The 27,810-nt window shown below is 38.9% G+C and overlaps 1 protein-coding gene and 1 pseudogene across 2 annotated transcripts in view; both read left to right on the top strand.

Moving 5' to 3' along the window:
* HS3ST5 (heparan sulfate-glucosamine 3-sulfotransferase 5) overlaps positions 1-27,810 on the top strand; it is a 308,905-nt gene that overhangs the window by 160,586 nt on the left and 120,509 nt on the right. Inside the window, exon 3 of one of the 2 annotated variants that reach the window (XM_053591090.1) lies at positions 23,430-23,551. The gene's annotated coding sequence lies outside the window, so the exon portion shown is untranslated. The remainder of the gene's footprint in view (positions 1-23,429; positions 23,552-27,810) is intronic. The other variant, XM_053591091.1, reaches the window with a different exon arrangement.
* Positions 16,265-20,258, top strand: LOC128585546 (PHD finger-like domain-containing protein 5A; annotated as a pseudogene).

Here is a 27,810-nt window from a genome sequence, read left to right as displayed (position 1 = left end):
TCAGAAGGATCCAAGCCACCAGTTGGACACTTTTCTTAGAAATCTCTTCAGCTAAATACCCGATTTCATTGCTTGCAAGTTCTACCTTCCATAAAACACTGGAACAGAAATCTAAGTTAGGCAAGTCCATTGCCACTTTACAGCAAAGATAGCTTCTCTCTTTTTTTGAGATAGAGTCTCACTTTGTCACCCCGGGTATAATGGCATGGTGTCATAGCTCACAGCAACCTCAAACTCTTGGGCTCAAGTGATCCTCTTGCGTCAGCCTCCCAAGTAGCTGGGACTACAGGTGCCCTCCACAATGCCCAGCTAATTTTAGAGATAGGGTCTCACTCTTGCTCAGACTGGTCTCAAACTCCTGAGCTCAACATTTTCTTCTTTTTCTAAAGATATGATCTCACTCACTAGAGCTCAGCTCAAACTCCTGGACTCATGTGATCCTCCTGGATCCATACAAAACCAAGTGGCTGAGACCACAGGTATGCACCACCATGACCACCTAATTTTTCTATTCATATTTTTTTTGTAGAGACGGGGCCTCTTTCTTAATCAGGCTAGTCTCAAATTCCTAACCTCAAGTGATACCCCCAGCTTAGCCTCCCAAGTGCTAGGATTGCAGGTGTCAGCCACCATGCCCAGCCTTATTTTCCATGTTTCTGTTTTTCATCTGAGACCCATCAGAATGGCCTTTACCATCTATATGTCTATGAACATTCTCCACATTATTGTGTATTCTCTAGTAAAGTAGAAGCTTTCTTTGTAGCTCTCCTTTTTTCTTCCTGAGTTCTCACCAGAATCATCTCTAAAAATCTCTTCCTGACAATATCAGCTTCTAGAAAGTACTTCAAAACAGTTCCAACCTCTACTCATTACCCAATTCCAAAGGCACTTCGAAATTTTTAGATATTTGTTATAATAACACCCCCTTCTCAGTACCAGTATTAGTCAGGGTTCTCTAGAGAATCAGAACCAGCAGGAGATATATATGTGTGTGTGATACACACACACACACACACACACACACACTTATGTTTCTTTTTGAACAGTAGCCTTGACATACACACACACACATATATATACACATTTAAAGAGGGTGCTAAAAAATGTATACAAATTTTAAGAGTTTTTACCTATGTATTATTTTTCAAGTCAACTCAAAGGCACTATTACTAGTCCAGTGTATCTAGACATGATGCACATCCACTTTACCTGTAATTTGTACACTTTTTGGGAATGATCAATTTTATTTTCAACAAGAACTCTTAAAATGTGTCTACATTTTTTGCCCCCCCCCAGGTATACATGTATGTGCACTCGTGTGTGTGTGTCTGTGTATTGTAAAAATCACGTGAGGAAACGGCTCATGTGATTATGGAGTCTGAGAAGGTCTCATGATCTGCTATCGGCAAACTGGAGACCCAGGAAAGCCAGTAGTGTAAATCCAGCCTAAGCCCAAAAGCTAAGGGAGCAAATTAAATCCCAGACCAAGGACAAGAGAAGCCTGGTGTCCCAGCTCAAGCAGGCAGGAAGGGGACAAATTTCCCCTTACTCTATTTTGTTCTACTCAGACTCTCTGCTGTTTGGATGCTGCCTACCTATGGGGATGGCCATCAACTTTGCTGAGTTCACCAATTCAAATGCCAGGCTCACCTAGAAAGACTCTCACAAACATACCCAGAAATGATATTTAACCAGCACCCTGTGGCCCAGTCAAGATGACACATAAAATTAACCATCACAGGCTGGGATAACTGGAATGTGCTTTCTTATACAATGACAAGTTTAGCCAGTGTAACCGCATGAAGGTTAACATTTGCCTGTAATAACCTGTACTGTCTTTTTTGTTCATGGGATTAATTCCATTGATTCTAGTATAGGAATAACCTCCTAAAATCACATACTGCGCTGGGATAACTGGAATGTGCTTTCTTATACAATGACAAGTTTAGCCATTGTAACCGCATGAAGGATAACATTTGCCTATAATAACCTGTACTGTCTTTTTTGTTCATGGGATTAATTCCATTGATTCTAGTATAGGAATAACCTCCTAAAATCACATACTGCAAGAACCTATATGGTCTTCTAATCTTATCTTACCGTCTCCTTTGTGAACAAGGAACACTTAGGTTCCAGGAGGTTTGGTAATCTACCCACGGTCTCAGAACTGTTTAATATGAGAAACAAAGCAAAAATTCAAATCTCCAAGTTCCTTATCTAGGACTTTCTCTTCAATTTTTACCTCATAACTTTAGAAAAACTGAAATTAAATTAAACAAATTATACCAGCTGTCATAGTATGGCCCACCAAAGAAAATTTTCTTTGTTTGATGGTGAAAGAAATCATCATAAAAAATAATTTCTTCTTCTACTTGAGTTTCGCATTGTCATCTAAATTTAGTACCTGATAGCAGCTTAGGGATGATTAATCTCTTTTTTACAAAACCAATAATTTATATTATATATTCATAAATAATTATATAAGTGTTAACAATGATAACTCATTACAATACTTTCAAGAAATACCTACAAATACTTCAATATATATGTCTTGCACACATTCTTCATCTGTTTTAAGTTGTGGCTTTGCATTTACTATGAATACTTGCCATTTAATAGTTTAAGCTTAATCTTATTTAGGAAAAGCACACTATCATATCTTAAAATTTAAAGCTGATGAAATATACAAAGAAATATCTTTCCTCCAGAAGAACACTGCAGTTCAAGATAACATGTGCATATAAGAGTGCACGCGTAAACACACACACATAATCAGACTTCCCTGAAGAAAAATTATTCATGAGTCAGGAGGACTATTTTTTTTAGCAAAAATATCTCTTTCAAAATGTTCTCATGGCTTAGGACTCTGTGACATTTAGTAATATCTACAATGGCCAAATCGACAATATTTTGAAATCTTGATGCAGGTCCTGAAGCCATCCATGTCTTCTTCTCTTCCACAAGATTCATACAAGTTTAAAGAACAAGGCCATTGTTACTAACAAAAGGCTATTGTAGGCTTAATTTTTTCCCCTGTGGTAAGGAAGATTTATAGCAACCAGTCAAAATACATTTCTGATTTTATGATTCACTTGGAACATTCCAAGCAATACTTACGATATCTCAAAGAATAATTTAGACTTGTATTAATACCTTGGTCCTTTGTCTCCTCAGGACAGGGATTCTCCAAGTTACATGTGAAAAATATAGCATATAAATGACCCTTGGAAACTATTTATGAAATTTCATTTTTGGAAACATCAGGTATCTATGATTTCGGTGATTCAAGAGAACACAATTTTAAAATGTGTACTGTACAAATTTCACAATGTTCCCTGGATCACACAGGTAGTCAGGTCTGTGACCCTGAGTCCGTGTTCTCCTCTGCAGTGATAACTCTGAGTATGGAATGACCAGGATGAAGGCTCCAGAAAGATGAAGAAACCCCAAAGAGATTCTTGCTGGAATAGTGCATCAGCAGAATGACTTGGTTGTGGAGACAGTTTTAACAGTTCCTCAATTCCAATACACATTTGACCTTGGTATGCACATGTCACTTCTAAATTGCTGAGGCGGAAACATTGCAAGAATCCCTAAAGGTGGCAAAAGAGTTATTTCAAAAAGCATGACAGTGAACAATGTGATTAAAGCAAAGACATGGAATGCATTTTGTTGTTATTGTCCTAAATAGGTTGTCTTAGAAGGACTCCCACTTTTTGTGTCCCACCCCCAAATTCATATGTTGAAGTTCTACCACCCACAATGTATTTGTTGATGGAGCTTTTGGAAGGTAATTAAGGTCAAATGAAGTCATAAGGATGGGATCCTAATCTGATAGATTGTTGGCCTTATAAAAATGAAGGAGGGAAATACCTCTGTCTCCAGGAGCACACACATGGTAAGGCCATATGAGCATACAGCGAGTAGGTGGCTGTTTGTAAGCCAGGAAAAGAGCCCTCACCAGAACTTGACCATGCTGATCTTGGACTTCCAAGCCTCTAGAACTATGGGAAAATACATCTATGTTGTTTAAGCCACCTAGTCTATGGCACTTTGGTGGTGTCTTAGTCTACAGCCCAAACAAAGACACCACCAGAAAGACACACTGGGGAGACTGGAGTGTTGGAACAAAGTTTGCATTGTGTGCAGCACAAGATTTTCAAGTCCATGATGGAGCTGGAACATATTCTTCTTAGTAAAGTATCTCAAGAATGGAAAAAAAAGTATCCAACGTACTCAATACTACTATGAAATCAATATATAATCACCTACACACTCACATGAATGGCAAAACATAACTATAGTACAGAAAGTAGAAGGGAAGAGGAGAGAGAGGGGAGGGAAAGTGAGATATGGGAGGAGGGAGGGTATTTGGGGGGACCTCACCTAATGTGCATGATGCAATGGTACATTTCAAAACTACTAAGAAATGAGTGTAATTGTGATGGATGTGTTACTTAGTTCAATGTAAGCATTTCACATTGTATATTGAAGCAGTACCCTGAACCCCATAAATGCATCACTATACCAAGTTATGATGTAATAAAAAATAATTTAAAAAAAACATAGAAAATCTAAAAAATAAAAAAGATTTTCAAGTCCAGAATTTACATAGCACGGTTTAGAAGAGACAAGAGATCAAAATCTGAGAAAATTCTGAAACTATAGACCGAGCAGGATCATCAACTAAGCAGATCAAAATAGCATTTAGCATAGTAAGTAACGGTTTAAGCTTTGGAACTAAACTAACTTAACTTCCACCTGTAAGAGAGACAAGCTGTAATACTTTAAATGTTACTTAATGCCATCGTTCTAACCCCAGTGCTTTACGACCACTCTTATGGTAGACATAGTAATGCCTTCTTCACATAGCTGTTGTGGGACTTCAATGATTGGATGTTAAATCATTAGTCTTTGGCACAATGTCTGCCACAGGCTAACATCTCAGAGAATTGGTATACAGCTGCCAAATGCATGAAAAAAGAGACAACACGCATGCTGTCAAATAGTTCGTTACATATATGGTAAATAGTCACCATTTCTTTTTCAAAAATGCATGAAGGACTCACGTTGGACATAGTATTTTGTAAAAAACTATTTATCACTCTCATTCTCTAAAAGCCTTTCTTACCCTTCATCTCTCCTTTTTTTCTTTTTTTTTCCTGTTCATCTCTCCCTTTTAAAAAGATAGCCTTTGTGTAAAGACAGCTTTCCTGGCCTATAAAGAAGTACACCTTCATCTATACATTGTCCTCTGAAGTCCTATTTGCTTTCCTGGAGCTTCTCTCGGAAAGGTTTGAGCCTGACAGAAAAGAAAACAATGTGAAAACACACCGGAAAATTAAAACCTCGCCGTGACACTTTTCTGAAAGGGCCGGGTCCTGTCACGTGCTCCCTTTCTTAACCCTCATGAACCCCTGCTCAGGAGAGCTCCAGAAATTATCTAGTGTTGCTCTGGGGGTGCTTTCCTTGTCTCCAATTCATCCTTCCCCCTCAATTCAGAAGGCAAGTCAAACTAGTAGACTCTTACTGCGTACATGATGGGAGAGTAGACTTTGTTCAGCTTGTGGCCACTGACCATGCTCTTTGTAGTGTTTGCCATTCCTCCTTTTTTTTTTTTTTATTGTTGGGGATTCATTGAGGGTACAATAAGCCAGGTTACACTGATTGCAATTGTTAGGTAAAGTCCCTCTTGCAAACATGTCTTGCCCCCATAAAGTGTGACACACACCAAGGCCCCACCCACCTCCCTCCTTCCCTCTTTCTGTTTCCCCCCCATAACCATAATTGTCATTAATTGTCCTCATATCAAAATTGAGTACATAGGATTCATGCTTCTCCATTCTTGTGATGCTTTACTAAGAATAATGCCTTCCACGTCCATCCAGGTTAATACGAAGGATGTAAAGTCTCCATTTTTTTTAATGGCTGAATAGTATTCCATGGTATACATATACCACAGCTTGTTAATCCATTCCTGGGTTGGTGGGCATTTAGGCTGTTTCCACATTTTGGCGATTGTAAATTGAGCTGCAATAAACAGTCTAGTACAAGTGTCCTTATGATAAAAGGATTTCTTTCCTTCTGGGTAGATGCCCAGTAATGGGATTGCAGGATCAAATGGGAGGTCTAGGTTGAGTGCTTTGAGGTTTCTCCATACTTCCTTCCAGAAAGGTTGTACTAGTTTGCAGTCCCACCAGCAGTGTAAAAGTGTTCCCTTCTCTCCACATCCACGCCAGCATCTGCAGTTTTGAGATTTTGTAATGTGGGCCATTCTCACTGGGGTTAGATGATATCTCAGGGTTGTTTTGATTTGCATTTCTCTAATATATAGAGATGATGAACATTTTTTCATGTGTTTGTTTGCCATTCATCTGTCGTCTTTAGAGAAAGTTCTATTCATGTCTCTTGCCCATTGATATAAGGGATTGTTGGCTTTTTCATGTGGATTAATTTGAGTTCTCTATAGATCCTAGTTATCAAGCTTTTGTCTGATTGAAAATATGCAAATATCCTTTCCCACTGTGTAGGTTGTCTCTTTGCTTTGGTTATTGTCTCCTTAGCTGTACAGAAGCTTTTCAGTTTAATGAAGTCCCATTTGTTTATTTTTGTTGTTGTTGCAATTGCCATGGCAGTCTGCTTCATGAAGTCTTTCCCCAGGCCAATATCTACCAGTGTTTTTACTATGCTTTCTTGGAGGATTTTTATTGTTTCGTGCCTTAAATTTAAGTCCTTTATCCATCTTGAATCAATTTTTGTGAGTGGGGAAAGGTGTGGGTCCAGTTTCAGTCTTTTACATGTAGACATCCAGTTCTCCCAACATCATTTATTGAATAGGGAGTCTTTCCCCCAAGGTAAGTTCTTGTTTGGTTTATCGAAGATTAGGTGGTTGTAAGATGTTAGTTTCATTTCTTGGTGTTCAATTCGATTCCAAGTGTCTATGTCTCTGTTTTTGTGCCAGTACCATGCTGTCTTGAGCACTATGGCTTTGTAGTACAGACTAAAATCTGGTATGCTGATGCCCCCAGCTTTATTTTTGTTACAGAGAACTGCCTTAGCTATACGGGGTTTTTTCCGGTTCCATACAAAACGCAGAATCATTTTTTCCAAATCTTGAAAGTACGATGTTGGTATTTTGATAGGAATGGCATTGAATAGGTAGATTGCTTTGGGAAGTATAGACATTTTAACAATGTTGATTCTTCCTATCCATGAGCATGGTATGTTCTTCCATTTGTTATTATCCTCTGCTATTTCCTTTCTGAGGATTTCATAGTTTTCTTTATAGAGGTCGGTCACCTCCTTTGTTAGGTATATTCCTAGGTATTTCATTTTCTTTGAGACTATGGTGAAGGGAGTTGTGTCCTTAATTAGCTTCTCATCTTGACTGTAATTGGTGTACACAAAGGCTACTGACTTGTGGACATTGATTTTATATCCTGAAACATTACTGTATTTTTTAATGACTTCTAGGAGTCTTGTGGTTGAGTCTTTGGGGTTCTCTAAGTATAAGATCATGTTGTCAGCAAAGAGGGAGAGTTCGACCTCCTCTGCTCCAATTTGGATTCCCTTTATTTCCTTGTCTTGCCTAATTGTATTGGCTAGAACTTCCAGCACTACGTTGAATAGTAAAGGTGACAGAGGACAACCTTCTCTGGTTCCAGTTCTAAGAGGAAAAGCTTTCAGTTTTACTCCATTCAGTAAAATATTGGCTGTGGGTTTGTCATAGATAGCTTCAATCAGTTTTAGAAATGTGCCACCTATGCCTATATTCTTCAGTGTTCTAATTAGAAAAGGATGCTGGATTTATCAAATGATTTTTCTGCATCTATTGAGAGGATCATGTGATCTTTGTTTTTGCCTCTGTTAATATGGTGGATAACGTTTATAGACTTGTGTATGTTAAACCAGCCTTGCATCCCAGGGATGAAGCCTACTTGATCATGATGAATGACTTTTTTGATGATAAGCTGTAATCTATTGGCTAGGATTTTGTTGAGAATTTTTGCGTCTATGTTCATGAGTGAGATTGGTCTGAAATTCTCCTTTTTGTTTGGGTCTTTTCCTGGTTTTGGTATCAGGGTGATGTTTGCTTCATAGAATGTGTTGGGGAAGATTCCTTCTTCCTCAATTTTTTGGAATAATTTCTGCAGTACAGGAATAAACTCTTCCTTGAAGGTTTGATAGAATTCTGGAGTGAAGCCATCTGGACCAAGGCATTTTTTGGTTGGAAGATTTTTTATTGTTTCTTTGATCTCAGTGCTTGAAATTGGTCTGTTCAGGAGCTCTATTTCTTCCTGGCTGAGTCTAGGGAGAGGGTGTGATTCCAAATATTGATCCATTTCTTTCACATTGTCAAATTTCTGGGCATAGAGTTTCTGGTAGTATTCAGAGATGATCTCTTGTATCTCTGTGGGATCAGTTGTTATTTCTCCTTTATCATTTCTGATTGAGGTTACTAGAGATTTTACTTTTCTATTCCTCGTTAGTCTGGCCAATGGTTTATCTATTTTATTTATTTTTTCAAAAAACCAACTCCTTGTTTCATTAATTTTCTGAATGACTCTTTTGTTTTCAATTTCATTGATCTTTGATTTGATTTTGGAGATTTCTTTTCTTCTACTGAGTTTAGGCTTAGATTGTTCTTCTTTTTCCAATTCCATAAGATCTCTTGTGAGATTGTTGATGTGCTCTCTTTCTGTTTTTCGAATGTAGGCATCTAAAGCGATGAATTTTCCTCTCAAAACTGCTTTTGGAGTATCCCACAGGTTTTGGTAGCTTGTGTCTTCATTGTTGTTATGCTCAAGGAAGTTAATGATTTCCTGTTTTATTTCTTCCTTCACCCATCTGTTATTCAACAGAAGATTGTTTAGTTTCCATGCCTTTGGGTGGAGTTGAGCATTTTTGTTAGAGTTGAGTTCCACCTTTAGTGCCTTATGGTCTGAGAAGATACAAGGTAAAATTTCAATTCTTTTGATTCTGTTGATATTTGTTTTGTGTCCCACGATGTGATCAATTTTGGAGAATGTTCCATGGGGTGATGAGAAGAATGTATATTCTTTATCTTTGGGATGGAGTGTTCTATATGCGTCTATCAAGCACAGTTGTTCTAGGGTCTCATTTAAGTCTCTTATATCCTTGTTTAATTTCTGTTTAGAGGATCTGTCCAGCTCTGTAAGAGGAGTGTTAAGGTCCCCTGTTATTATGGTATTATCAGATATCATATTGCTCAGACTGAGTAAGGTCTGTTTCAAGAATCTGGGAGCATTTAAATTAGGTGCATAAATATTTAGAATTGAAATGTCTTCTTGTTGTAGTTTTCCCTTGACCAATATAAAGTGACCATCTTTGTCTTTTTTGACTTTAGTTGCTTTAAATCCACATTTATCTGAAAATAAGATCGCAACTCCTCTTTTCTTCTGAAGTCCATTTGCCTGAAAAATAGTCTTCCAACCCTTGACTCGGAGCTTTAATTTGTCTTTTGAAGCCAGGTGTGTTTCTTGCAGACAGCAAATGGATGGCTTGTGTTTTTTAATCCAGTCAACCAATCTATGTCTCTTCAGTGGGGAATTCTAGCCATTAACATTTATTGAGATAATTGATAAGTGTGGTAGTATTCTATTCGTCTTATTTGGTGAGAGTCCATTGCTTAGTTTTATCTTTTGCATCAGTGTGGAGGTTAGGTTCTGTCCTTTAATTTCTGAGTTCTTACTTTGCTGCTGATCCATTGTAGTGGTCAGTGTGCAGAACAGGTTGAAGTATTTCCTGTAGAGCTGGTCTTGTTGTGGCGAATTTCCTCAATGTTTGTATATCCGTAAATGATTTGATTTCTCCGTCAATTTTGAAGCTTAGCTTAGCAGGGTACAGAATTCTGGGCTGGAAATTGTTCTGTTTAAGTAGATTAAAGGTAGATGACCAATGTCTTCTTGCTTGGAAAGTTTCATTAGAGAAGTCTGCGGTCACTCTGATGGATTTGCCCCTGTAGGTCAACTGGCGCTTACTCCTGGCAGCTTGCAGAATCTTTTCTTTTGTCTTGACTTTGGACAGGTTCATCACAATGTGTCTTGGAGAAGTTCGGTTAGAGTTGAGGCGACCTGGGGTCTGATAGCCCTCTGAAAGCAGTGTGTCAGAATCTTTGGTGATATTTGGGAAATTTTCTTTTATAATATTCTCTAATATGGCTTCCATTCCTCTGGGGCATTCTTCTTCCCCTTCTGGAATTCCTATAACTCGTATGTTGGAATGCTTCGTAAAGTCCCATAATTCTGACAGTGAATGTTCTGCTTTCTCTCTCTTCTTTTCTGCCTCTTTTACTATCTGAGTTATCTCAAAACTTTGTCTTCTACGTCTGAAATTCTTTCTTCTGCATGGTCTAACCTGTTGCTGATACTTTCCATTGCATCTTTAAGTTCCCTGATTGACTGTTTCATTTCCTTCAGCTCTGCTATATCCTTTTTATATTCTTTATATCGCTCATCTCTTATTTGATTCTGTTTTTGGATTTCCTTTTGGTTATTTTCCACTTTATTAGCAGTTTCCTTCATTGTTTCCATCATTTCTTTCATTGTTTTCAACATGTGTATTCTAAATTCCCTTTCTGTCATTCCTAACATTTCTGTATAGGTGGAATCCTCTGCAGTAGCCACCTCATGGTCCCTTGGCGGGGTTGTTCTGGACTGGTTTTCATGTTGCCTGGAGTTTTCTGCTGATTCTTCCTCATGGGTGATTTCTTTTATGTGTTTCCTTGCCCTAATTTTCCTTTCACTTCCTCTTGCTCTTTAAGTTCTCATGCCTGTGGACTAAGGGTTACAGGACCAGAAGGGTGAGAAGGTTTAGGAGCAAAAAAGGGATGAAAGAAAGGAGCACCGAGTGATAAGAAAAAAAAAAAGAAAAATAGAGAAAGGAGAGGGGGTGGGTAAAAGGAATATTGACAAAAAGAAGAGAGGCACAGAAAGAGGGAGACAGAGCAATATAGGTGTACAGTAGGGTACTTTGATACAACCTTAAAAAAAAAAAAAACCACCTTCTGGGGGTGCCCAGTGGGATGGTTCCCTTGAGGTCAGCAGCTCTTTGCTAACCTGATCAGACACAGTACCCCACCTCCAGCAAGTAGAGAGGAAAGACAAAAATGCTATAAATCAAACCAAAACAAGCAAACAGAAAAGTTTACCAGATAAAATTGGCTGGAGAAACCAAATAATAGCGGTAGAAACACTACCAAAAATGAAGTTCTAATTACTGAAATAGGCAGCAATGGGAAATTATAATTAAACTAGAAAAATTGAGAAAGAAAAAGGATCTGTATGGAAAAGGTTGAACTTAAAAAACAAAACAACAATCCACAACAACAAAATAAACAAAAAAAACAACCAAACCAAAAAAAAAAAAAAAAAAAAAACACAACCAAAAACAAAGTAGTATGTATATGTTATTGAATATTGTCTGGGCAGTATGTGGTCTTCTGGGATGTTAATCATAGTTCTGATACTACTGGAGGCTGCTAGTTTCTCAAACCCCAGCAGGTAGACACCCTAAATCTCTCTTCAGCCCACTTAAAAGGCACTTTGAACTTGTTCATTTACTGAGCAGAAGCTTTCTCAGGGAAGTGCTTGTCGCTGGAATCATTGCTGAAGTGGCTATCCACTTACCCAGTGTGTCAAAACTGGTCTCCCTCTGCCCCCCAGGGTTAGGGCTGCAAGGCAGCTCAGACCCCGCCTTTAGGCTACTTGGTCACTGGGTTACCAGCTCCCACCCAATTCCAGCCCTGCGACCCTGAGGGCGGAGCTTGCCGAGGCAGATCGCTCACAATGTCTGCCTGTGACCCAGAGCCAAACACTATTAGCTCCGTCTGGCTCAGCGGCTCAGACTGGGGCCCTAGACAAAGGCCAAAGTTCTCCGCACTCCCGCTCAGGCTCTCCCCAAGGCAGTTCAGCTGAGTGCCATGTCCAAAGACACCAAAACAGTCTCGCTGCTACTGAACTTATTGTTGCGGGCGGGTTTAGACGGATTGAACACACGCGACCACTTGCAGGTTTTCCACTGTTTTAGTCCTCCTCTTAGGGTCCAGAAGTCTCTCGCTGACTCCCTGTATCCTCTCAGGGGTGATGATAGGCAGATCCCACCAGCCAGAGATGCCTGGAGTCCTATATCCCCAGACTCACGGTGCCCAGATGCAAGGAAGCTGTTACTCGGCTGCCATCTTGCTCTGCCTCCCATTCCTCCTTTTAATAAACCATTTTTTCACATCTAAAAATCCATTTATCAAGAGTTGCCTTGGTAGTGACAGTGTGGCTCTTCCTTTATTATTTGGCAACAACCTTGTTCATGTATATAAATTCTAATATTCAAACAGCTAAGATAAAGATGGTAAATTATATATGCATATTTTACCTCAATTTAAAAAAAATGCCTATTTTCCTCCCACACATACACAAGAACAAAAACAGCTAAGGAAAGCACTGGCGTCAGCTGCTTACATTATATGTTTAAATGAAAGAGAGCAAAAAAAAGTAAGAATAAGTGTTTTTGAAAACATCAATGAATAGGCAATTGTGGTAAATAAATAACTACTAGAATCAATGCTGAAAGCAAACTGGACTTATTCCAAAATGTTTTCATGTTTAAACAAACTTTTAGATTTCACTTCCTCTTCTCATATAACTGCATAAGTGGGCTACTTTCGCCCAGCTACGGAATAGTGTTGTTACTTCAGCTCATTTTCTTCCTTTAGGTGTGCCATATGGATTATGGAAAAAGTGTGATGTTTTCACCAAGTTTGTTGCTTTTACTACGCATTTGTATATTTAAAGTGCCCGATAAATATAGCCCTGCAACTAACTCTTAGAAAAAGAAATTCTTCTTTGATAACCAGAACACCTCTCACCGGACTAAATCTTTTGTTAGTAAGATAAATTCTTTAAATGGATTTGGGAGTAAACACCTCAGTGTTTGGTTTTATTCTTGGGAAACCAATAAAGTGCTGACAAGGAGTGCTATAATGTGTCACCATAGTTTAGAAATAAGGTACATTTAAGAGTGTTCTTTATTGCCTGTGAGGGTTGGATATTGCAAACCGTAACCACGTTGCCATAGAACATGATGCTTTGCATTAGCAACGGAGGGATAGTTAGATTCGTTGGAGCCCCATCTAAGTAGTATAAATACATGCTTAAAAAATGTCAAAACTTAAGGAATACTGGAGTGATTATAATATTGGGCATTATGTCCCCATAAGCTTAAGTCTGAAAATATACAAAATTTAAAAGAGGACAAGTTGTGGCTGTGGGGTTCCTTGCTTCCATTGCTCTCCCTGTCTGTCAGACCCTTGTCACAGGCCTAACTATGACATGTAAACATTATTTTGATACGTACTTGCTTCCTTGAATCTCGATGTTAAAATGTATGAAACTTCACATTCAAACTGCAGTAGAATCGCACTACAGTTCTGAAGACAGGAGGGGAGGGGAGGTAGGAAACACAACTTAACTTTCAAGCCCTGGTGAAGGAAGAAGGTTGTGAGGGGAATGCAGTCTGCACAGATGCCTGAAAATGGGAAATGCTTACAGAGTTTGTTGCTAAACCACAGAACAGAAGGCAGCTTGAGGGCAGGATTCCGGGCTCTAGCAGTACAATAGCATCTGCACCTGGGGAGCAGACCAATTCTTGGGAGTGACTAGCATCTAAGTTGAGACCACAGAATTGGTATGTAGGACATAAAAATAGATTTATACCCCAGAGCGTTTCTCTATACCTAAACACCTGCACTGCATATTTTCGACAATTATACCTTTCCTTGTTTGGGGGGGCGTAGCATTACGGAGGGGGTGGGATTTTTTATCAATGACCCTGAGTAGGCATTCAGTAAATGCCTGGTTGCAGATCCGAGTCTATTTCCAGCCGCACCCTGGGGAGTTGAGTTGAATGGCAACTACATGTGGGGGCTGGCCGGCGTGCATGTGTACTTAAGGCTCCGAGTGAATGAAAAGCAAGATCGGTTCTTTCAAAAATGTTTGCTTGGCTCTGATTAAAGATAAAAATAAAAAAACTATAAGTTTCCACAAATGATACAAGTGGCTTTTCCTTACCAGGTACCTATTTATATTTTCAACAACATTTGTTTATCTTTCTTGAGAAAGCCTTCATTCGAGGACCTCATTGCAGCCATGGATCATTTATGTATAATTTGGTGGATGATAGACATTTGAAATTACTGTGACAGGTGTTTTCACATTGTTTCTGCTGATCTGAGAAAAAGCACATTGCCAGAAAAAGAGTGTGGAGAACTTAAATCCCTTGGAATCAATTTGAAGCACCCTTTTGAAATAAGAATTGCTATAAAGAAGCATTTGGGAAAGGGGTGGGGGAGGGGAGAACATTTCTTGAGATGAAAACCCGGTTCAGTAAAACAAATTTATTTCTCTGATGGAGACTATATATAATATATATATATTGTGCTTTAATTTATTCATTATTATTGTCCTTGAAACTGTTTTCTGCTGCCATCCACATGACAGCCTTAGGAAGCCAGGGAGAGAGCCAATGAAAACAAGCCCATGTGTGTTCCTGGTGAAATATATCACTGTGTTTCAAAATAAAGAATGAGGATATTAAAGAGACAAAGAAATACTGGAGGCTGAAGACTAAAAAATGCAGAAAGAATCTCATGGAGGAGAGAGTGCCGTGCTAATCTGTAAAACCAGTAGCAGCTGTGTTAAGTAATTTATGTGGAAATAAAAATTGTTTTTATATTACTTTTGCTGTGGAGGATAGCATTCCATAAGCTCATCGTATTTTTAATCTTGACTTAAGAAAAGTACTGCTGTAGCAATTTTTAAAATAAGAGTCCACTTATCTCTGTGCACATTGCTCCTTCCCTTCCTTCCGCATCCTCCCTCTGGCACCCTTCCCTTCCAGACCCCAGCTTCCCTCCCCCTCAGGCAAAGGCATTTGTGAAATACAGAAGCCGTTATGTCATGCTGTTATTTGGGGGCATTCTTAATAAATGCCTCCTGTATTCCAGAGGCAGGCTGAGGAGGTCAGCTAATGCAATTTCACCTTGATTAACTTATTTGAATTTTGAATGCAAAGAACCCTGAACCAATTCCCTGAATTTGTCACAATCATAATTTACTTATCCATAGCTGCTTCATTAGATTTAAGGTCCTTTCATGAGTATATTGATTATTACAGCTCTTCATTACCTAATAATAACATTCATAAGATGCCCTGTTCTCCAGCTCCAGCCCCCTTACCCACTAAAGGGTACCGGTTTCAAATTTTCTCCTTTTCCAGTTACAGTGTCACCTTAACAGTTCTCAGATTATAGTGACACAGCAGAATAAAGCAAGACTTCCAGCTACTTCAGGAGCTAATACTTGCATGTTGGTTGTATCAATCCTTTCTGCCCCTTTCAATCCACCCGTGTTACCATTAGAAGTGTGTATCTTAAACTCAAATCTAAGCATGGCATTCCAGAGCTTAACAGCTCTCATTTCTCCTATTATCTGCCTTGATCTTTCCTTTGTGGAGATCAGGCGTATGAAAAAGCTCTTAAACCAAAATATGAAACAGATAACTCCAGCCAAATGTAATAACCAAATGGGAACATTAACACATGCCATGCTGGCTCAAATAAGTTCCTTTTTAAGACGTGCTTATATTTAACAGTTTGTGTTATTACCCCAAAATAAGAACCCACATTGGTCATATGAGAATGTCTCAGTCCAGTGGTTCTTTCATCTTTCTAACGAAGTGTATGAGGGCATCTCTAATGGTATCAGGGGTCCTCAAACTTTTTAAACAGGGGGCCAATTCACTGTCTCTCAGACCATTAGAGAGCCAGACTATAGTTTAAAAAAAAAAAAACCTATGAACAAATTCCTATGCACACGGCACATACCTTATTTTGAAATAAAAAAACAAAACGGGAACAAATACAATCACACCGCCGCATGTGGCCTGCGGGCCGTAGTTCGAGGACCCCAGAGATTTAATGGTAAGCAATATAGACATGTCTTAGCCCTCATTAGCTTATGGTCTGTGGGGGACCTACAAAGGCAGGGAAAGAAAGCATCACATCACCCTAGGACAATGACTTGGATAGGAGAGAACAGAATTCTAAGACCTACACTTAGACAAAGAATCATTAGAGAAATCTTCCCGAGGAAAGATCCATCCAAGCTGATTGGGAGAGTGAAGCAAGCAGAACAGGTTGAAAGAAGCACTGGATGAATGGAGGGGCGAGGGCAGGGTGCAGTGGGTACGCATGGAGCTGGAGAGCAATCAGAACCCATCCTCGCAGGGTCCTGATGGGGGGAGAGACGGTTGGGAGAGCCGAGGAAGTGTTGGCTTGAGCTGCTATAGGTATCCAACATCCAACTGAGACTTCCCGTATGCAGAGCCTGCGTGGCCAATATATACAGAATTTGATTTTGAAATTTATGATTTTAGTAGTAAGTGGAATTAAGAGATAGCTGAATTTCTTGAGATTCCTAGGCTAGTTTATTAGAATTCCTTTGACTTACCTTCTGTTACTAATGTATGTTAATAATTCACTTAGTGCTATATCTGTAGCTCTTTCTCAACACATTTCAGAATAATGATATGCTTAAAAATATTTCATTGATGGGTTGAGTTTTCCTATTCTAATTGCATCTTTAGTTTCTCTGTACCTTTTTCAACCATAAGTTGACATAATTAAAAATGTTGTGAACTGCCCTAAAGAAGTACAAAATTGAAACTATAAAATAGACTATGGCATTACATTAAAAGAGACAATTCTCTGGAAGTTTGATTCCCCATACTTGTCAAAAGTTGTTAAAACATTGCTTGTCTTTTTTGAATATAAAATGTGGGCAGACATGTACTAATATATCAAAAAATGACACTTTGTCCAAGTAGGCTTTCACAGGAGAATGTTCTGAATAAAATGTTTTCTTTTAAAAAGAACTCTACCTGTTTAACATTCCAAAGCAAATACAAAAGAACACAAAATGCCCGAACTTACTGCCAGTCACGACAGTTAGTTTCCTTTACCCTTTAGTGCATTTTTTTATATTTCAAAAATTATTCCTCCAAAAGAATTATCAGTTCTATTCCATGATAACCCTCGCTTGAAGTAAAATAAAAGTGGCTTTGACCCTCCTCAAAATGGATTCTTTTCAGACTTAGTAGCGCTTCTAATATTATGATGATATGGTTGGCTATGTCTACCACCGGGCTCCATGTAATTATATGTGAAGCCACAATTCCCTTATCTATTAGGAACACTTGCTGCAGCTAACTGCATTGCACTGTCTGGCAGATGAAATACAGAATTAAAATCTCAAACTAGTTTCTCAAAGTTTTTTTTTTTTCTCTCATTTTAAAATCTTTTAGCCTAAGAGAAAAGGGTAGCCAGAAAAGAATGAGAAACCAGACGGTGTTTAAAGACCCTAGCAAGATTAACAAAGCAGATGAGCTGGTATGTCTACCTCTTCCTGTTCCTCAGATAGCCCCTCTCTGTCATGACTGTGTTGTAAGGTTCCTTCTAATCCTTTGGAGCTCCAGAGGATGTCCAGAGTGAAGGGAATGGTTGATAGGTGAAATGTTAAACTGAAAAACCAACAAATAATTGTCTTTGATCACAATCTAATGTCATCTTCTCTGTAATAAATAGGAGAGATATTTATGTCTATTGCCCACATTTCTTTGGAGGGAACGCACCTGAGACTTGAGTGGAGTTATTGTTCTTTGTTTAGGAACCAGGGAGAATGACTTGAAGAGACAGAAACAAATGGCGTTTGAAGTCATTGAGATATGGCAGGGCTTAAGGCATCCTGGAATGCCACATATTAGTACTAGCGTTAAAAGAAGAGAAATATTGGACACGACTTTACTTGAGGTATAAGCCGAGTCTGAATTTATAGCCTGCTACAATTAAAAAGCTGCAGTCTCTTAGAAGGGTCATTGGGGTATTGGGGGTGGAGGTTGTGCAAAGGTTTGAGTTGATGTCAGAGAATGGTGGGAACAAGTCCTTTCCATCTATAAAGGTTCATGGAAAAATAGAAAACTCGGGTTTTAATAAAATATTAGAAAACTCCGGGGCAGTGTCTATGGCTCAAAGGAGTAGGGCACGGGACCTATGTGCTGGAGGCGGTGGGTTCAAACCCGGCCCCAGCCAAAAACTGCAAAAAAAATTAAAAATATAAAAAAAAAAAAAAAACCTCCACATATATTGGTATGAGAGGATACAAAGATTGGAATAATAGATTTTAGTTACTAATAGTCAGGCCAAATGTGTTAGCTTTGCCTTTTAACTCACACTGTTACTACAAGAGAGAGCTGTGTTTTGTTGGCATTGTGCTGGTGCTGCTAGGGGTGGTTGTGAGCATTTCACACTGAGAGGGCCTTCTCCAGGCCTTTCCCATGAGAACTAGGGTCAGGGAGGTTGCAGAGCTATGGACTGCCGCTTTGAATCCTACCTCTAACACTTTCTAGTCACACACACCAATTAGGTATGCCTTATTCTCTCCAGGCCTCACTTCATTCATCTCTAAAATGGTCCTAATACCCCTTCATTAAGCATTTAGTCTACTGCCTCAGACATGTTCAGTACCTAATAAATGGCAGCAATCGTCATGATCAGAAAAATGTGCACAGCTCAGCAGTTTCGCCCACCGAGCGCAATTAGAACTGTGGGACATTCACGGAGGTTGTTTCTCCCCACACCAGGAAACCCCTTCCAGATGACTCCTGGAGTGTTTTAGAATATCTCAGAGCCTTTAGACCAGAACAAACTGTCCTGCTTCACTGTTCATTCTTCTTGGTGTCTCTATGCTATTTGTTCCAATAAGAGCTAAAATTAGAATTTTTCCTTGAAAACACTTTCTGCTTACATGTGTTGGACTAACTCACAAGAAATTTTATTAGAATGATTGTTACACACTTACAAATCATTTGCTAACCCAGTCGTTCCTCCTAAATGTATTAAGGCCCAAATTAACTTCAAAATCTTATACCCCTTAAAGTTTAAGCAATCATATCCTTAGCTATGGACTCTTATTTCCTGGAAGGTTGAAGCATATATCCTGTGTGAAATGGACATGTCAGGGGCATGTCAATATTTGATTTCATTATGTATTAGCCGTGCCAGAGACCCTGCAGTTGTACCTAATGTAAACAGCTCACTAGGAGCACACAGCTGAAACCAACCAAAGATGCAAATTGATGCTGATCTATTTTAATATTAAAATTTTACAGCACTTTGTGAGCTGTTTTGTAAATTAATTAATTTTAAAATGGATGAGGCAGTAACATCGAAGTTTAGCTAATTATGTTTAAATTAAATATAAGCATTTAAAATAACCATTTTAATTAAGTACAAGGCTCAGGCAAGTAATCATTACAAGTGGAACTGGTAACTTGAGATTTGTCCTTCTAAAACCACTTGCACCACATTCCTAATAAATTCTTTCCTCTACTTAAATGAAAGACTAAATTTATCTCCCCAATGTGGCAGCTAGTAAAAGATAACCCTTTCTTGGGTCATGGTTGTCAATTTGATGTGAATCAAGGAAAGAAATTTCTTTTACTATAGTTTCTGAGAGTCAAAATTGTGTTTACTACTTGCTAACCTCTTTCTAACTCATAATATTTTAGTTCTATAAACACCTACGAAAAACCTCAGTAACTGAAATAGCATTTATTACTGCAAAAGAAAACGGATATGTTTTGTAAAACAAAAAAAATGTTTTTATAGAGGAAGAGTAAGGGAGAAATATCTAAATAATTGAGTGATTTTATTTTTTAAAAAATTCTATTATAATTTCTTGAATAATGAGAGATAACATGCCAAAAAATTCATTTCATGAATTGTGGACATACGTGCTCTAAATGTTATACTTGTAAAAATATATAAATCTGTCTGGTGGCCTGGCAGGCTTGGAGCTATAGCTAAACATCATCCAGATTTGATCTTTTGCCACAATCAGGCTGTTGTTGCCATTGGAAGACTGTGTGAAAAACGTGACAAGTATGTAATCTGTGACTCCTATGTGTGTCCCTGCACCCTGGTGCGCAGATGCAATGCGTGTAACCATGGCTCTTAGCAGGGGCGCTGTGTAATGGGTGGGGGCCCTGGAATCTCCAATGCCTATTATTGTAAGGAATGCACCATCCAAGAGAAGGATAGAGATGGCTGCCCCCAAATTGTCAACTTGGGGAGCTCTAAGACAGACCTCTTCTATGAATGCAAAAAATATGGCTTCAAGAAAAGGTGATGGGTGGGTGGCCCCTGCCTCCCCACATCAAGCTGCTGCCAGAAAAGAGCCCAGAGCACCACCAGAATCGCAGGCTAGTGTCCTGGCACCTTGCCACCCTGTCTTTTCCCCTCACCCAGACATGTTAGGAATGGAAAAGATTCTTCACAGACCATCCTGGCAGACTATGTAAGAGAAAATTAATGAATTAGTGAATTTTTTTCTTGAATTCGAGAAGCAGGGCTCTGTTCTCCACATAGCTAAGTTCTGTCTACACCAAGAGCTTCTAGAAAGGAATACTATTTCAGTCTTCTCTTTGAGGAGCTGGCTGTAAAGCACACGCAGTGGAAAACATGTTCCTGCAGCAGCTCTGATGGTAACTGTCCTGGAGGGCCTTTCACGTGTGGTGGGAGAGACCAGAATGTTAATTGAGGGCATTTGGTCTTAGGATGGTTACCAGGTGGTGCTGCTTCCATGCTACATTCCTTCTGAGAAATGGGAAACCCTGTCTGTTGCTATTATGTTAATAAAGTTGGGGCTTATTTTATGGTTAAAAAAAATGTATATATAGATATATACATATATAAATCTGAATTATTTTTACAAAGTCATTGGATAGTTTTTGTAGAGCAATGGAACTATCATTTAGCATAAATTCTGACACCTTATAAATGTTTGCAAATTAAGTGAATAAATTATTGATAATGTTCATGAAATAATCTTTAAAAGGTCCCTCTTTTAAAACCATCTGGCCTCCCAGAGTGGTTCGGCTATTTTGTCTGGGTCAGGCTGACCTGGGCTACTATGGGAAGGAGGCTGATGAAGACCCTGCGGGTGTGTTGTTATCAAAACCTTGTCAGTGGGGTTTTTTGCAAGACCTTGAAAACAGGTGGGCTGTTTTGAGAACAGAGTTAATTAAGACCCTGGGAGACTGGCAAGAAGCAGCTGATATTCTTTAAAATTGTGTGGAAAACCCAGAGGCTGTGCTTTCCATGGAGCCTGCAGTCACTAGGATGGGCCAGCTTGCTTTGCATGTCATTAATAAATACTTTCTTTTCTTTCTTTTTTTTTTGAGACAGAGCCTCATTTTGTCACCCTCAGTAGAGTATTGTAGTGTCACAGCTCACAGCAACCTCAAACTCTTGAGCTTAAGCAATTCTCTTGCCTCAGCGTCCCAAGTAGCTCCAGCCACAATGCCCAGGCACCAGCCACAATGCCTGGTTATTTTTTTAGAGACAAAGTCTCGCTCTGGCTCTGGCTCAGGATGGTCTCAAACTCGTGAGCTCAGGCAATCCACTTGCCTCAGCCTTGCAGAGTGCTAGGATGACAGACTTTTTCTTCTTAAAAAAAAAAAAAAAGTGTTAGGATTATAGGAATGCCATGGAACTCAGCCCTAACTTGCCCCAAATTGCCCTCTTAGCCAGCAGAGGTTCTGCTGTCTTTTAGATTCTTAACATTTGTACCAATCCTAAAATACAGGAAAGCAGCAGATGATAGAAAAACGTACTGCCTTCAAAGCTATCAGTGGACGCACCTCAGGTTTATCAGCTACTCAGAATAGATTCAGGTAGAAAGTAAGATAAAAAACAAATGGTTTTAAAAGATAACCCCTTGAGCCTAGAAGTTCCAGGTTCCTGTGACCTACACCAACGTCACTGCACTCTACTCTCAGCGACAAAGTATGACTCTGTCTCAAATAAACAAGTACATTAGTTAGCAGTTTGATTCCATGAACTAAATACCTGCAATTACTGATTGCCACATTTTTCTTCTGATGTAAAAACTGAGCTAATTGGAGGTGTAGCCCTTAGGGAACAAGTGCTACAAGGTAATGAATGTTGAGTGCCCTCTTGAGTTTAGCATTTTAATTATTCATAATTATAATGATTTCTGTTTATTTGAGAACTTCGGAGATAATTCTAGTTTATGAAACAAATTGAGAAGCAGAATAGTTGAGACTTTATTTTGTTTTGTTTCATACGGAGGTCAGCAGGCCTGCGGATATGCCAAGAAATTCTCACACACGATGGAGCCGGTAATAGGAGGGCAATTGATGTGTGTGATGGCCTGAAATAACTGGATGCTCGTTTTTCCACTCATCCTCCGATTTCTCTAGAACTATGTGGACAGCACTGGGGTTGTGAGGTGAAAAATTGACAGGAATCAACTGGAAGAATTGGAACTAATTTGTGAATTGTTTTTTAATTAAAAGAGATACAATAGATTCAATAGCTATTAGCCAAATGTATAAATTTGCAAGGCCTTTTCTTCTTTAGAAAGAGCATGTGTGTATGTGTGGGTGTGTGTGTGCTTTGCACCCCAAATGTATTTATTATACATACAATGGACTCAAGTAAAAGTTGGTCTCTAGGCCACTTTAGACTAGAATGATCCTCGTATCTACTGTTACGGAATATATATTAATGATGATGACCTGTTTGGTTCCTACAATCTATTTAGATGCCATGCACATTCTTAATAATTAGCCTGAAAGAGTGATTAAATATTACTTTTAAAAAGGAGTTTTGCATTGCAATTTGTTTTATTTTTACTGTATTTTTCTACACTTCATCTTAGCCAAAAGGCCAAGAAGCAATTCTCCCATCTTTTTCTTTTTCTTTAACACCTCTAATATAGAACTTTAATTTTAGAGCCAAACTTGTCCTCTGTGGCTAGAGAATCACTCAGGTCTTCTGGTAGTCTATATTCAACTTCAGAAGAAGCAATAACTGCTTAACATATTCAGGTAGTAGCAAAGGGAAGAATGACTGATGTAGATAATCATCATTGTCAAAAGGTTAGTCTGCAGATACACAATAGAAATCATCTTTAAAGAGATTAAATTTAATCACTTTCACCTAAAACTCTCAGCCGACAGATCATAAACAAGGTTCTGCTATGTGAACATTATTTAAAAGCACACGTGGGTAACTCTCAGTTTACAACCCCATCACTTATCAAGGGGAATTAACAATTACATGTCCCAGAGTCAAGCTCAGATGTGACTTCTGCTCTTCATTATTAGCACGTTGTTCAACAAAGACACCGGAAATACTATGAATAAAAGAAAAAGAAAATAAGCTTATCAATCACAATATACTTGTTCTCAAACAAATCATTAACCACAGATACTAAGGGACAAGAAAAATATAAAGACTAATAATTGGAAAATCACTTTGCCTCCATGTCCAGCCCCAGGTGGTAACAAGCGGGGAACAGACAAACCAAAAGGAGAGCCTGTGGGTGGAGAGGCCATGGAATACCCGCCAACAAGATAATCATCGCTGGAATAACTGGGACGTGTCTGAATGTAGGTGCGTGTACTTAAGATTCTTGTGTACTCTTGCAATTCATTATCTAACTCTCTCTACCTTCATTCATGCTATACACCTGCCTATACACCTGCCATCCCATCAGTCACAGCTACTCAGGAACCCCTGGAACCCTCCGGCAGGTGGTCTTCTCTCCCATCTTGAACTTTCCTTTTTTTAGAGACAGGGTCTCACTTTGTCACCCTCAGTAGAGTGCTGTGGCATCACAGCTCACAGCAACCTCCAGCTCTTGGGCTTCATCGATTCTTTTGCCTCAGCCTCCCAAGTAGCTGGGACTACAGGCGCCCACCACAACATGCGGCTATTTTTGTTGTTGTTGCAGTTTGGCTGGGGCAGTGTTTGAACCCAACACCCTCGGTATATGGGGCCGGCACCCTCCTCACTGAGCCACAGCCGCCCCGCCCCCCCACTCACCGTCTTGAATTTTTAAAACAGTCTACAAAACAGCTTCATGTTTCCTCCTGCTCTTTAGTCTCAGTGTCCCCATGTAGAAACCTTCTCTCCCACCCCCACTGAAAACAAGTTCTTATTTTCCTGAACACAGAAATCCTTCTTCTTTGCTATCCCTGCTATCTGAAATAACTTTCCTAACTCATCTTTGCTGGTTTTAGTTTCCTTAACTCTCCAAGGCCAAAGTCAGGTTCTACCTGCGTTAGAAAAATCTTGCTGATTTCTCCATCCCCATTATTTTCTTTCTTCCAGACGTCTCTGAAACTGTGTTTACGCCCCTCCTCTGAAAATTGTTGGGCAAGTTCCTTATCATGTGTTGCTTTTTTATCTCTGTATTTGTATGTCTCTGTGTAACAGGTGTTTATTTCTGGGAAAGTCAGGATCTGTTGTGTTCTTGTATAAACCCAAGGGGAGGGGAAACGTGTATAATAAGCTGGCATGGTGGAGTGAGCAAGGGAGTGGGCTTCAGAGCACAGACGCTGGAGCCAGACTTTCTGAGTTTGAGCTCCTAATCAGCCAACGACCTTGGCTGAGTGACCTTGCAAGGTTTTTTGGTAAAACTTTCTGTGCCTTAATTTCCTCATCTCTAAAACAGGGGTAAATAAGACTGTCCATCTCACTGGGTTGTGATTAAATGAGCTGATAAATGAAAAGGGAGTAGAATAGCATCTGATACACATTAAACACTCAAAAATTATTGCCTATTCATCACTGTATATACAGCAATAATCCATCTCAATTGATTTTCTCAACAATGCTATGGAATAGATGGCATCACCCCATTCTCAAAACATGGACACTGCGGCAGCTCTGAGAGGTCAAGGCTCGACCTAAAATTGCTCGAGGAGGCAGAATCAGAACTGAAGTGTCTGACCTCAAACCCTACTCCTTTCATTCTGAACATCCGCTCACACACAGGTGCCCTGTGACTGATTGTTATTGATAATGATTAAATTTATTCCCTTCTATTCATATGGTTTTAAACTAAATGGTGCTGAAATTTCACTAGGTCTGACATTTTAAAAATATTTTGAATGTGAAATATTTTTAGTTGACTATAAATACATTTTTTTGTGAGTGAATCCAAATGGAGTGGGGTCAAAATTACTTTTTTTTGGTCTGATTTAGAGGCTAAAATTCAACTCAACGAGTATTTCTGTTTTGAGTCACTGTGGGAAAAGGAAGAAGAAAATGCCAAGTGACTATTTCTACCCTAGGCTATTTTATAGTTTATGTGACTCAAGTAATGGAAACACCTAACAGCTTTCCAACATGTCTTTCCTGGAGAACTGAGAGATTGGGCCTTCTACCAGCCCTCCCTTCTTCACCCCTGCGACAGCAGGTTGGCTGCAGTATCACTGTCTACAAAAAGAACACTTTTAAATTTGACAGAATGTACCATTTTAAACTATAAAATGTATGTGAGTAGCTTTAAAATTGTTTGATTCTACTTGAAATTGTTTTGGAGACTTTACAGAGAGCCCTGTTCACCATGGCATTCGAGCCACGCTGCGAGTCTCTTTACTGTCTAGGGAATCACCAGCAAGTCTGGTTCATCTCACATGCAAAATTCCTTGGCTGCTGCTACTTCATGTGTGTATCTGCAGTGCTTAGCACTGTCCTGGGATGTGGTGAATGACCAATACGTCCTTGATTGAATTAATTTTGCCACCATACTAATATATGACGTATCCTGTGACCCCTCGGCCAAATTACAGAGTAGCTTCAGAGAGTCTCTGTAGATGTAAGAGAACTAACTGCCCTTTGGTGAAGCATTTCCAAGAATGGGGGTTGGAAAGACTAACAGTTTTGAACCCTTAACCTTATTCTTGGAGTTTTACTTTACACACATCATTTCATTTAATCCCCAACATAACTCTGAGAAGTAGGCATCGTTCTCCTCATTTACCAACCAGGAAGCTAAAATTCACAGAGTTTAATTAACATATTTAAAAACCACACAGCTGGTGAAAAAGAATTTGTAGTACAAGTTTAATCCAAGGACCAAAGCAATGATGTGGTAATAATGGGAGTGAGATGGGGCCTAGATTCATGATCCTGAGGCAGGTACACTGCTAGGACGCTAACTTCAAATGACCTCAGGCCTATCATACAATCTCCTCGTGCCTCAGCATCTTCATCTCACAGGATGTTTCCACGAAGACCAAAATACTGTCTTCGTAAAATGGCTTTGAAATGATAAGAGATGCTGTAAACATAAAGTTATGAGTCTGGCAAATATAAGCATTGAAACATATTTTAACACATGATATAAAATGTAGGTATAATGGCCATACTCACCCAAGGACTGGATATGGGGCAAAACCTTAGACATCAGAACTTTTGTATATAGAGCCATCCGCCTTGTTCAAGGGTTGTTTATATTAAAGATACTCATATGGCACATTAAGAGTAATACTATTCATGCACACAAGGGTTTAACAATACATGTGCTCCGCCCAGAGACCCTGAAACACCCTCAGTGGGATCCAGCCTGCCGCTTCTTGAAACAATCTCCTTAACAGCTTTTCAAGGGAATTAATAACACTTCAGGTTGTGGCTGATGACTGGTTTTGACCTTGTAGATGGGTGAAGGGAAGTAAATGTATTTGATGAGTTATTAAGCACATGCTTCAGTTATTACGAGAGGAGAAACAGCTCAGTCTTAGACAACTGTGAGATGTTTTCTGTTTCTTAGCACTTAATTACATTCCTACTGAGTTTAGATAATAAGTCATTAATCTCAGCATATGACAGTGTGTTTATTTAGATTTAAGAAAGTAACCCACATTTCTTCCTTTTTTTTTGTTTATACTAATGTAAACTTATTTCAAACACTACCTACTAAACTTTTTTAAAAAATTATATTTTAGCCTGAATACAAACAGGTAGCTTAGCTGAGATGTTAAACAGCATTTTAGGAGTCAAAAAGAAGTTAAGAAACCACTTTTATGTATCTTTCGTGAAAGCCTGCCTGGGGGAGGCCTCTGCTTCCAAGATCTACTGCTGAGATGGAGAATCTATGATCAACTGCTCAATTTCATCTGGCCAATTTCAACTGTCAAGTATTTCCAAAAATATAGGTTCATGACAATAACACATTTGACTTTTTTTTAATAGCCTCCTTAGTATTTGCAGTTTATCATTATTGTTAATTATTAAGCATTTTGATGGTAGAGAGGATTGTGAGGATATTGATCGCAGTAAATCCAACAAATGGCTAATTTGGGATATAGTCTTCAGTTATAGAGGTATTTTGTAAACTGTAAGTCACCATATGGATATTATTTCTAATAATTAAACATAATCCTGCCTGATAGTGAAATATAATAGGGGAAAAATCCTACCTCTTTTATTTAGAAACTATGGATGACCGTGTGTTTTTCAATACATAACAGGGTATCTGTGAGAAGACTCATAAGAATTGCAATAATATCTGCTATTCATAGAGTGCCTGCTCCATGCTAGACACTTTACAGTAGATTATTCTTAATCATCTTGCAAGTAGATTTTTTAATCATTTTATACAACTGAAGAAATTAGGGCTCAGATAGGTTAATTCATAGGTAAATTAATAAATGATACAGCCACAATTCAAACTCAGATCTTCTAGGCCCCTCTGCCCATACTCTTCAACTATCAGGAAGGTCAGGAGGGAATGAGTGAAAAAGAAAAGCTCTCAAACAAAAACCATAGTAATATATACCACTTATTAAGGTGCATGCCAGGTGATATGTTGGGTGCACTAGGGAACTTAAATTCACTATCCTAATAAACAGCTCAATCGTGTT

The sequence above is a fragment of the Nycticebus coucang genome, chromosome 5 (genome assembly GCF_027406575.1).
Source record: "Nycticebus coucang isolate mNycCou1 chromosome 5, mNycCou1.pri, whole genome shotgun sequence".
NCBI lineage: Eukaryota > Metazoa > Chordata > Mammalia > Primates > Lorisidae > Nycticebus > Nycticebus coucang.
The sequence above is the reverse complement of the archived record's forward strand: the minus strand, read 5'-3'. Positions and strand labels throughout refer to the sequence as shown.